Below are 10124 nucleotides of genomic sequence, written 5' to 3'. Positions count from 1 at the left end.
ACAGAAGGTGGTGTTTTGGGTTGTCATCCTATAACAGTCCAGTCATTTCTACACGAGGCTGCCAAGGCTGTCTGTCTTCCGCCACTGTTTCTGTTGACCATGCTACCCCACCGTATCTGGCATTGGCTTGCACTACCTCCTTGCCTACAGGAGGTAAGATTGGTCAACCAGGTATTTCAAACATCCTGACCTTGTGAACACCTGTAACAGAAGAAAATCTCTTTGAAAGCGACAAGTAGTTAAATGCAATTGTAATTATTCCACAGAGGTATCTGCTGGTCTCCCCTTGAGTCCTTATGGAGTTAACAGAAAGAAATTATGCCTTATTTTGTTTCCATGCTACAAAGTGGCATCAGCATCTCCTAACTATAAAATAATTACTCCATGGCAGTATCAGATTACCTCTTCCACAGATACTGAAGCTGTTCTATTTGTGATAGCCAACAGAGTTGATTGGACTTTTGTAATAGCAGAGGAGTATGTAATTAGTCTGTCTTCACAGGCAGCTTTTATGTAGTAGAGCAGAATTTCCTACATGAGTATTGCTTAGCAAGGAAGAAGTGAGCACTGAAGACTAATGTGGAAAGAGGTATGCTCACACGCCCATTTGCAGTCAGAAATACCCATCTCATCATGAATGAATTTAGTGCTTAAGTGTTTTTGGAAATGGTGATTAAGACATTATGTTACACTCTTGAACGAGGTGATTAATGGTCCCTCAAAAATCCACACAAGGTCTCAGCTGTAACTTTTCTTACTGTTTTCATCTCTGTTGGAGACAATAAAGGAAGAAAGGGTGTGAAACAAAGTGATAATGATTTATGGCTTTTGGGCTGTAACAGCTTTGGCTTATAAGCCTAAAGAGCTTAACGTTGGGTGTACAGACATCTCAATCACACCAAGGGTGGCTGTCAGAAAACAGCTTGTCGGATTTGATCTGGAGGGGTTTACAAAGCATCCTGTAATGAAGCGTGATTATTGCAGTCACAAACACCAGATGAGAAGTCAGAAAATAAACTTGGTCCAAGTATTTGTTGTATGAAGAGTTTGGAAATATTATTGCTCCTTGATCTCCATTTTTCTTCCCTTACCTATGATTACATATGGTTAAAGTTGGTGTCATGTTAAACCTCCAGTGCTGATGAGCAACCCTAACCAAAACATGTACTCCATGATGCGAAGTCCTTGATTTTAATCACCATTGTTTAATTACCTTGGTTAAAGGAATTTGGTTGCTCCTAAAAGGTTTTATTTTAGACAAACAGAAATATCCCCATGTAAACGTCAGTTTTCTTATTTAATGTTACCAACGTGTTCAAAATAATAGAATTGTATAGAATTGTCAGCATTAAATGCTTCTTCAGTATACAAGCTTTATTCCAGTTTTGCTAGCTTAATTTTGTTCTGAACATCAGGGAAGATGGTATATCATACACATTATCATTAGCTTGTGTTGGCCAGCTAATACATGGTTGGGAGCAGAATCCTCATTAAAGAACTTATTTCTTAAGTTCAAAAACCTCATCCTCCTTCAGTTAACTGTCAGAATCCAATCCAAGGGATCCGTGAAGATCATGTTTTCCACACTGAGGACTGCAGATGAGCAGCTAGCCATCAATATCTACCTTGGGTTACTAGTTAATCTGATCTTTAGCAATACCTTTTCCTTTATTTTAAACATAGTCTTCTCCCCGCTAGGGAAGAAGAAAATACATTATTCATATAAATGTATTTTGGTTTGGAGGATGGTGTCTCCCACCCTAGCATACTGATGTAAAGAAAACTTTACAAGGAGCTGTGAAGCAGTAGAACAGGGGTACTGTTCTTATTAAATCTGGAGTGGCCAATAGATGACATATCCTCTTAAATCCTGCTTAGACTTAGAAGGATCAATCTATATACCTTGTGCATCTACTTGGCTTTGTAATTGTGTCCTTACCTATTATGTTGTTTAATTAAACGTTAAAATATAATTACATTGGGGGGGTTGTGTTGGAAGATTCTTGTGTGCACTTACTCTTAAATATACTCTTCATTTTTGTGAACGGTACCATTTGCAAAAGGGAAGGTTTACAGTCTGGAACATCTTTCTCTGTGTGAACACAGGCACAGCTATGCTGTGGTCCTGACTGTGCCTTTGCATAGCACTGCAATATAAATAAAATTATTTCATATCTTTAGAAAAGTTATCTCCTTGCAATATAATATGCTGTATTTCCCAAATTCACTAACATAAATCAAATTAAGAATTCTGGTTTATACAAAACCTGGCAATGATATATGATTATATATGGTTAAAGTTGATGTTACGTTAAACTTCCGATGCTGATGAGCAACCCTAATGTCTGTAACCAAAACTTCTACTCCAAGTGCTCAAGTGTACCTAGTTACTTCTGCCAGGAACTAGAAACTGAAGAATTAGGTTTGGCCTTAATGGTGTCAGTAGAAACACAGAAACCTCTACCCCACCATTTCTTGTGGACAAATAGCATAAGTCCTAAATTCCTCAGTTTCTGAGCAATACCTTGCTAAGCCAGAATAATGTTTAACTTTTCATTTCATATTGCATCGCAGGCACCTTCTAGTACTGTTAAAGTGCATACACTAAAAAATGAAGAAAAAAAGTCTAGTGTATTTTTGGGGCTTTTATTTGCTCTGAAGGAATATCTGAGACATTAGTGAAGGGTTTGTTGGTTTTGTGGTTTGGTTTTCTTTCTCTTTAAGCCTTGGAGCTTTAACCTTATAGTTCAAAATTGCCTAATTAACCTGCCATGGCCTTGCTGCTCCATTAAGCTGTGTCTTCTGTCACATTGCACTCATTTAAGCAGAGTGTCTTCAGTCCCACTGGGCTTAAAAATGTGTATTGTTTAGCAGCTGCATGTACATGTTCTAAGGAAGCGCTGTATATTTTTGGTGCTGTAAGGAAAAGAGATATCTCAGGCAGGTGTTCCTTGTAGCTCTAAGGAAATGCCAAAAAAGTCATTATCATCATATTCAGCAATAGCTTGTCAAAGAGCAAGCAAGTTCTATCCTTGCATCTAAACAGCAAGCGGAATTAGAATCATTCCCAGTGCTCTGCTCCCGTCTCCCCTTTTATCTTCTTTAAAGCCACTTCCAGTGTGGCTCTGACATTCACACACTATACAAGGGTGACATATCTGGACTCTGTTGGCTAAGTTTATTGCTAAGCACATTTCCTAAGTGATGAGGCACAAATGTCAGTATGTAAGTGCCACTCATATCCCTAAACCTTAGGAGAAACAGGGTAGGTAAGAGCTCTCCAAGTTCACACATGATTCCATGAAAATAAATTGAGTGGAAATGAGAGCCTGAGGCACTGAAGAGGTGACATGAGCAACAGAGAAAGTGACTTTGCATATTCATTTTAACATAGCCTCCCCTGGTAAAAGACCCTGGCTCCAGGAAGAACTCTGCAGCATTAAAGGGAGGTGGAGGGATCCTCTACTCCCAGTAGTTAACCCTGGAATCAGAGAACGCATTTTACCTCTATCCACTTGGGATGTGACAAGTCAAATCCAAGCATTGTCCCATTTTCTTCCAAGCTTTTTATCTCCAAACTTTGAAGAAAACAGAAGGTCCTTTTGGATCAAGTTCAGTCTGTCTTTAGGATCCCTGCTAGAGAGGTGCCACACTGCTTGTGGTAACCTCTTCTCCTGAAGTCCAGATGAAAAGGCATGACTCGGCTGCAGTAATGCTTAGGTCCACCTTGGAAGAGGCATTTTTGGTGCTAACAGTTTCCATGCCTAATAAAGCAGAATTCTAGGAGTCTACCCTGGCTCTCAAATCTGATTTAACTCAGGCTGACTTCATCTTCCTCCAACTCACAACTGGATTATGAATGGCTTTTAAGATTAGAAGATACCTGCTCATTCTGGTCAAAAATCATCATGATTACATCTTCTTGAATACAAACAAGATGTAGATTTAAACCCTAGTGGACAGGTTTGTTTTTGTGAAAGGTTTAACAGTGGTGCATTTCATCTTCATCTAGTGAAGTTACAAGTTAAGCTAACTGAAAAGGAAGAATATGAGATCTTATTCGTATAGGTTCAAAGAAAATAACAGTGTTATAGTTAACACCACCCAAGTTCATGTGGGCAAGGATTTATGCATCTATAAAGGAGACTGCATTTGATCTAATTATACTGAATTAAAGATAAATTACAGTTAAACCCGTAGGGGGAAGGATGAGGATTGTGGAGAGTTTTTAAAGTATTTTTAATTAATTTTCTAAATATGTTTACTTTGCAGTTCATAGAAAATTGATAGTCCTATAGCTTCCCTCAGCGAAACAAGACTTCCTCAAGCTGTGATAAGTACTTCTCAACATTTAAGTATGTAGGACATTTTATACCTTTAGTAGTATACACCAATTCATTTTTTTCTTGCAATGCACAGCATCCAGAACTTACCCGTAAGGTAACAACTTACAGTCAGGAAGTTAGACTTGCATTGAAAATGTTACCAACACATTTACAAATCCAAATTCAGATATGTATGGTTTAACATCTTAAACATTTTAGGAGTTATTTGCCAAATCCTTAGAACCTGACAGAAGACACACAGTTTAAGAAAGCAGAATTATAAAAGGATTCATTTTCAGATGACTGAAGGCAGCTACTTTGAAAGACACTTTTAGATGAGCTGCTTTCTTTAAAGAAATATTTCTTCATTGTACTGAGAAGAGATTTGGAATACCAGCAAAACCCTTCACTACATTGCAAATATTTTACAGTCATGGTTCTGATGGGTGACTTCAACTACCCAGGCATTTGTTGGAAGAACAACACAGCAGCTTACATATCACCCATCAAGCTCCTGGAATGTGTAGAGGACTGCTTCCTCATACAAATATTAGATGTGCCAACCAGGAATGAGGCACTTCTGGACCTGCTTCTCACAAACCAAGAAAACCTGCTTTGTAATATCTCTGTTAGTGATAGCCTTGGTTGCAGATTGTGATTGCAAGATTGTGGAGTGTCCTGCTGAGCATGCTGAAGGCTAGTACTAAGACAAAGGTTTTAGATTTTAGAAGAGCTAACTTCAGTTTGGGGTCTGGGGGGTTCTATGAGAAGCTTCCATGGAGGGTAAAGGAGCTAGCAAATACTTGTGGTTTTTCAAGAACACTCTCCTGGAAGCACAAAAGCAGTTCATCCTCTTTAAAGGTATGGAAAGTAGGCAGGGCAAGAGACCCCTTGGCTTAAGTGTGAGCTTCTGAGTCTGCTCAAAACCAAGAGAAATGTACCAGAGAGGGGAAGGTGACAAATACATTTTGAGAACTACAAGGACATTGCCAGGGTGTGCAGTGATTCAGTTAGAAAAGCAAAAGCTCAGCTCAAATTGAAAGAAGAACAACACAGCAGCTTACATATCACCCATCAAGCTCCTGGAATGTGTAGAGGACTGCTTCCTCATACAAATATTAGATGTGCCAACCAGGAATGAGGCACTTCTGGACCTGCTTCTCACAAACCAAGAAAACCTGCTTTGTAATATCTCTGTTAGTGATAGCCTTGGTTGCAGATTGTGATTGCAAGATTGTGGAGTGTCCTGCTGAGCATGCTGAAGGCTAGTACTAAGACAAAGGTTTTAGATTTTAGAAGAGCTAACTTCAGTTTGGGGTCTGGGGGGTTCTATGAGAAGCTTCCATGGAGGGTAAAGGAGCTAGCAAATACTTGTGGTTTTTCAAGAACACTCTCCTGGAAGCATAAAAGCAGTTCATCCTCTTTAAAGGTATGGAAAGTAGGCAGGGCAAGAGACCCCTTGGCTTAAGTGTGAGCTTCTGAGTCTGCTCAAAACCAAGAGAAATGTACCAGAGAGGGGAAGGTGACAAATACATTTTGAGAACTACAAGGACATTGCCAGGGTGTGCAGTGATTCAGTTAGAAAAGCAAAAGCTCAGCTCAAATTGAAATTGGCCAGAGATGTCAAAAACTACAAGAAAGAATTCTTCATATGTAGACAATAAGCAGAAATAGAAATAAAGCATTGGCCCGCTATTAAACACAGAGGTGAATTAGTCCCCACAATGCTGAAAAGGCAGAGGTTCTCAACAGTTTCTTCACCTCTGTTTTTACCAGCGCTGTTGAGCGCCAGGCCTTGGGAACAAAAATCCAGGTTGATACAAATAGAGACCCGCTGTCAGTGAAGGAATAGTTGTTATATGAACTATTACAGGAGCTTGGCTCCTGTAAATCCATGGGCTCTGAAGTTTTCCACCTGAAGGTGTTAAGAGAGCTGGCTGACATTGTTGCAAGGTGCTCTCTATGATCTTTGAGACATTGTGGAGATGTCTCAGAAGACTGGAAGAAGGCTTATGTCACCCCCATCTACAAGAAAGACTTAAATGAGGATCCAGGAAATTAAGGCCTATCAGTCATATCTGAAGTCTCTGGGAAGGTTATGGAAGTAATCCTCCTGGGGGCTATCACCAATCAAATAAAGCATGTGATTAGGAAAAGCCAGCATGGATTCACCAGGGGCAAATTGTGCTTGACAAACTTGATGGATTGACAAAGTAACCTGCTTGGTTGATGTAGGGTGAGCAGTGGACATTTTCTACTTGGATACAGTTTCCTACAGCTGCCTCCTAGAGAAACTGATGTGTTATGGTCTTGACAAGTGGTCTGTGCACCGGGTGGAGAACTGGCTGACCAGCTGCACCTAGAAGGTGGTGGTAAATGGCTTCTTTTCCAGCTGGCAAACTGTCACAAGTGGGGTCCACCAGGTGTTGATACTGGGCCCAATGCTGTTCAATATCTTTGTAAGTGATCTGGATGATGGGATCAGGTGTACCATGGTAAAGTTTGCTGATGATACCAAACTGAGTGAGGAAGTGGACATTTAGGAAGGGAGAGCCACCCTGCAGGATGACCTGGAAAGAATGGAAGAGTGGTCTAACAAGAACCTTATGGAGTTCAACAAGGACAAGAATAAGGTCTTGCACCTGGGAAAACATAATCTAGGAGTGCAGCACAGGCTGGGATCTACCTGACTCGGGAGCAGCTCTGTGGAAAGGGACCTGGGGGTCCTGGTGGACAAACAAGCTCAATGAGTGAACAGTGGGCAGCCACAGCAAAGAAAGCCAACATGATGCTGGGTTGCAGCAACAGAGATAAAGATGTCACTGTCCCAGTCTACTTAGCATTTGTCAGGCCACACCTGGAGTACTGTGTTCATTTTTGGTGGCCACTATACAGAATTGGTGTGGATAGGCTGGAGAGGGTCCAGGCCCCAGGAAAGAGCCACAGAGAGATGATCAAAGGACTGCGAAGCCTGCCACATGAGGAAAGGCTGAGAGAACTGGGTTGGTTTGGCCTTGAGAAAAGAAGGCTCAGGGAAGACCTTATCACAGGGTTACAGTATGTAAATGGTGGTTACAAAGAAGATTCCTTTTTACAAGGAATCACATGGAAAAGATGAGGGATGATGGGCACAAGTTACTCCTGGGGAGATTCCAGTTGGACATGAGAGGAAAATTTTTCACAATGAGAACAATCAGCCCTTGGAATAATCTCCCTAGGGAAGTGGTGGGTTCTCCAATCTTGGACACTTCTAAAATTCAGCTGGACAGGGTGCTGGGCCACCTTGCCTAGACTGTGCTTTTGCCAAGAAAAGTTGGACCAGAGGATCCTTGAGGTCCCTTCTAACCTGGTGTTCTGTGATTCTATGACATAACTTTCAACCAGGATCAAACTGAGATCTTATCTGTAGTAATTAGTCAACTCTAGATAACTGCAGATCTTTTACTGCAGATGACTGGTCTGTTTTTCAAAGAACATACTTGAAATTATTCATCCTTATTAGAAATGCATTTCAATAAAACACCTTAAAATAACATATAGGAGAATGAAAAATTTCCATCAAGAAAAACTATGCATAGGAACAAAATTCCCCTCCCCAAATGGCAAAGTAAGTTAAATATTTCTGTTAAAACACTATAAAAAGTATCAACACAAAAGTTTAATGATGTAGTCTCAAGCTTGCACACACAGGAAGTATGCTACCCATAAAATCAGGGGAAATAGATTAGCAATCTAGAGACCAGATGGTTAGTATTTACTTGCTGCATAACACCACCAAATGTTCCTAAATTTCTTTTTCAAATTTGCCTTTCACATTACATTATCAGCATATGAACTGATCCTGCAAACATATACATACCAGCTTCAGTAAATTTATTCATTTGAGTAGTCCCATTGACTTCGGTACAAGAAACTATGCACAGAACCAGGCTGTCAACTTAGGGGAAGGCTACAGACTTGCAAACTCTTCTTGCCTCTGCTGAATTGGGCAGATTAAGTCTGGAAAAATAATTTAGGAATTCTGGATATGTGTTTTTCTGCTGGTTTTGTACTTTCCAAGAGAGATAGCTGTTTATGGAGAAAATTATAAAAGGCATTCCATGTCCATAAATATATGGCCTGGTTTTCTGGATAACTGTTAAACTTGGCAGGGCCTGAAATAAACTGAAATCTTAAAATGCTCCTCCAATTTGAATACAAGGAATAAAAGAAAAAGTCACAAACTATTTTAAGCAGAGAATTGTTAATACCAACATGAGAAAATGCTGTTTAATTATAATGGGATCTTTATACAAATTACTTAACAGCTCTTTGTGAGTTGGTGAAAAATATTTTTGCTTCCAAATATTTGTCCAGAGGCTTATTTTCTTCGGTGGGGGAAAGAAAAAAAAGTCACTACTTGCTGTATACTATTTATAACTTGTCTAAGTTATCTATAGGAGTTATCTGTTCAAAATATACAGGATTTCACTAGTGTTAGCTCTTCATAATGGAACTTTTCCCCTTCAACATTATGTTTTTCCTGCCATTTTCACTTTCCTGTCTTTTAAAATGTTGTGTACCTTCTCATCCCTGTCATTACCAGCTTTGTTTTGGAGGCGTTCACTTTGCCCCTTTGCCCAATGTATTTTTTCCCATCTTTCCTTTCCATCACAATCCGCCGCTCAATTGCTTGCATGTTTCTCAATGTCTCGTTTTCTCATCTGCCTCCTCAGGTTCCTTTTCATTCTATTTTTACATCTCTCACAAAGTCACCTGCCTCCAGGCAGTGTGTTTCCTCCCCTATTTATTTTTTTTCCACTTGCACCATCTGTGTGTGTATATGTAATACAAGCGCTTCATTTAGTGAAAGTGATATCATACTGTGCTGACCCCGTTACTCTCCTGAAAATAAGGAATTTATTTTCCTATGCAACAGTTTATTTGTTGATCACACTTTGAGAAGCCACGAGGGAGTTCCTTTAATGTCATAGTTACAGTGATAAACTTGAGTAACCCCCGATGTGCTCTGCTTGAATACTTATTACACTCTAAACTCCCTACTTATACAGACACAGCAAGTATCTCAGTTTTCCCAAGCCAGGAATTGTACCAAGTGTTTTAGTTCTAGGCAGGTCTTTCAATTTATAATTAGTCAGAATATTTCAGACATTTATTCATCTTTACCTGCAGCAAATTGTCCCAGATAGATGAGAAATGTATGCCTACCTTAAAAAACAACACATCCAAAAAAACCCCCAAAACTCCAAACAAACAGGAAAATCACTCAACCTACCGTTTCAAGTAAATATTCAGTCTTTACTAAACCAAACCAAAGAGCAGCAGAAAGAAACTATGGGTAGGTAGGGAATTTTCAAATTGTTGCCAAAAAGAGTATCAGAAAAATTCTGTCATATATGAAATTTGTTCTGTTTGCCTACAGCAGTGCTGTGCTTACTGTCTGGACAAAAACAGGGCTAGAAAACAGATAATCCAGAAGGATGGGAATAAAGCCTTTTGTTAAAGAGATGAGGCTTTAAAACTGAACTTCTAAATTTAACTACAACTGTTTTATAGAGAAACAGAATCTCACAACCTCCAAAAAACACCACTTCTTTTAATGCAGTTATGTAAGACAAAGTTCAGAGTCTCATCTAGAATGCTGTATATCATCTTGGTCATTCCTCTTTAAAAAGGATGAACTCAAATTGCAAAATCAGTAAAACAGTCATCAGAATAATCCCTACCTTACAAAATAGTTACTCTTCTGAAGAAGGGCTGCATGGGACTCGACCTCTGGTTCTCAAGAGTGAATGCTAC

Source organism: Nestor notabilis, unplaced genomic scaffold (genome assembly GCF_000696875.1).
Source record: "Nestor notabilis isolate BGI_N333 unplaced genomic scaffold, ASM69687v1 scaffold1635, whole genome shotgun sequence".
NCBI lineage: Eukaryota > Metazoa > Chordata > Aves > Psittaciformes > Psittacidae > Nestor > Nestor notabilis.
The sequence above is the reverse complement of the archived record's forward strand: the minus strand, read 5'-3'. Positions refer to the sequence as shown.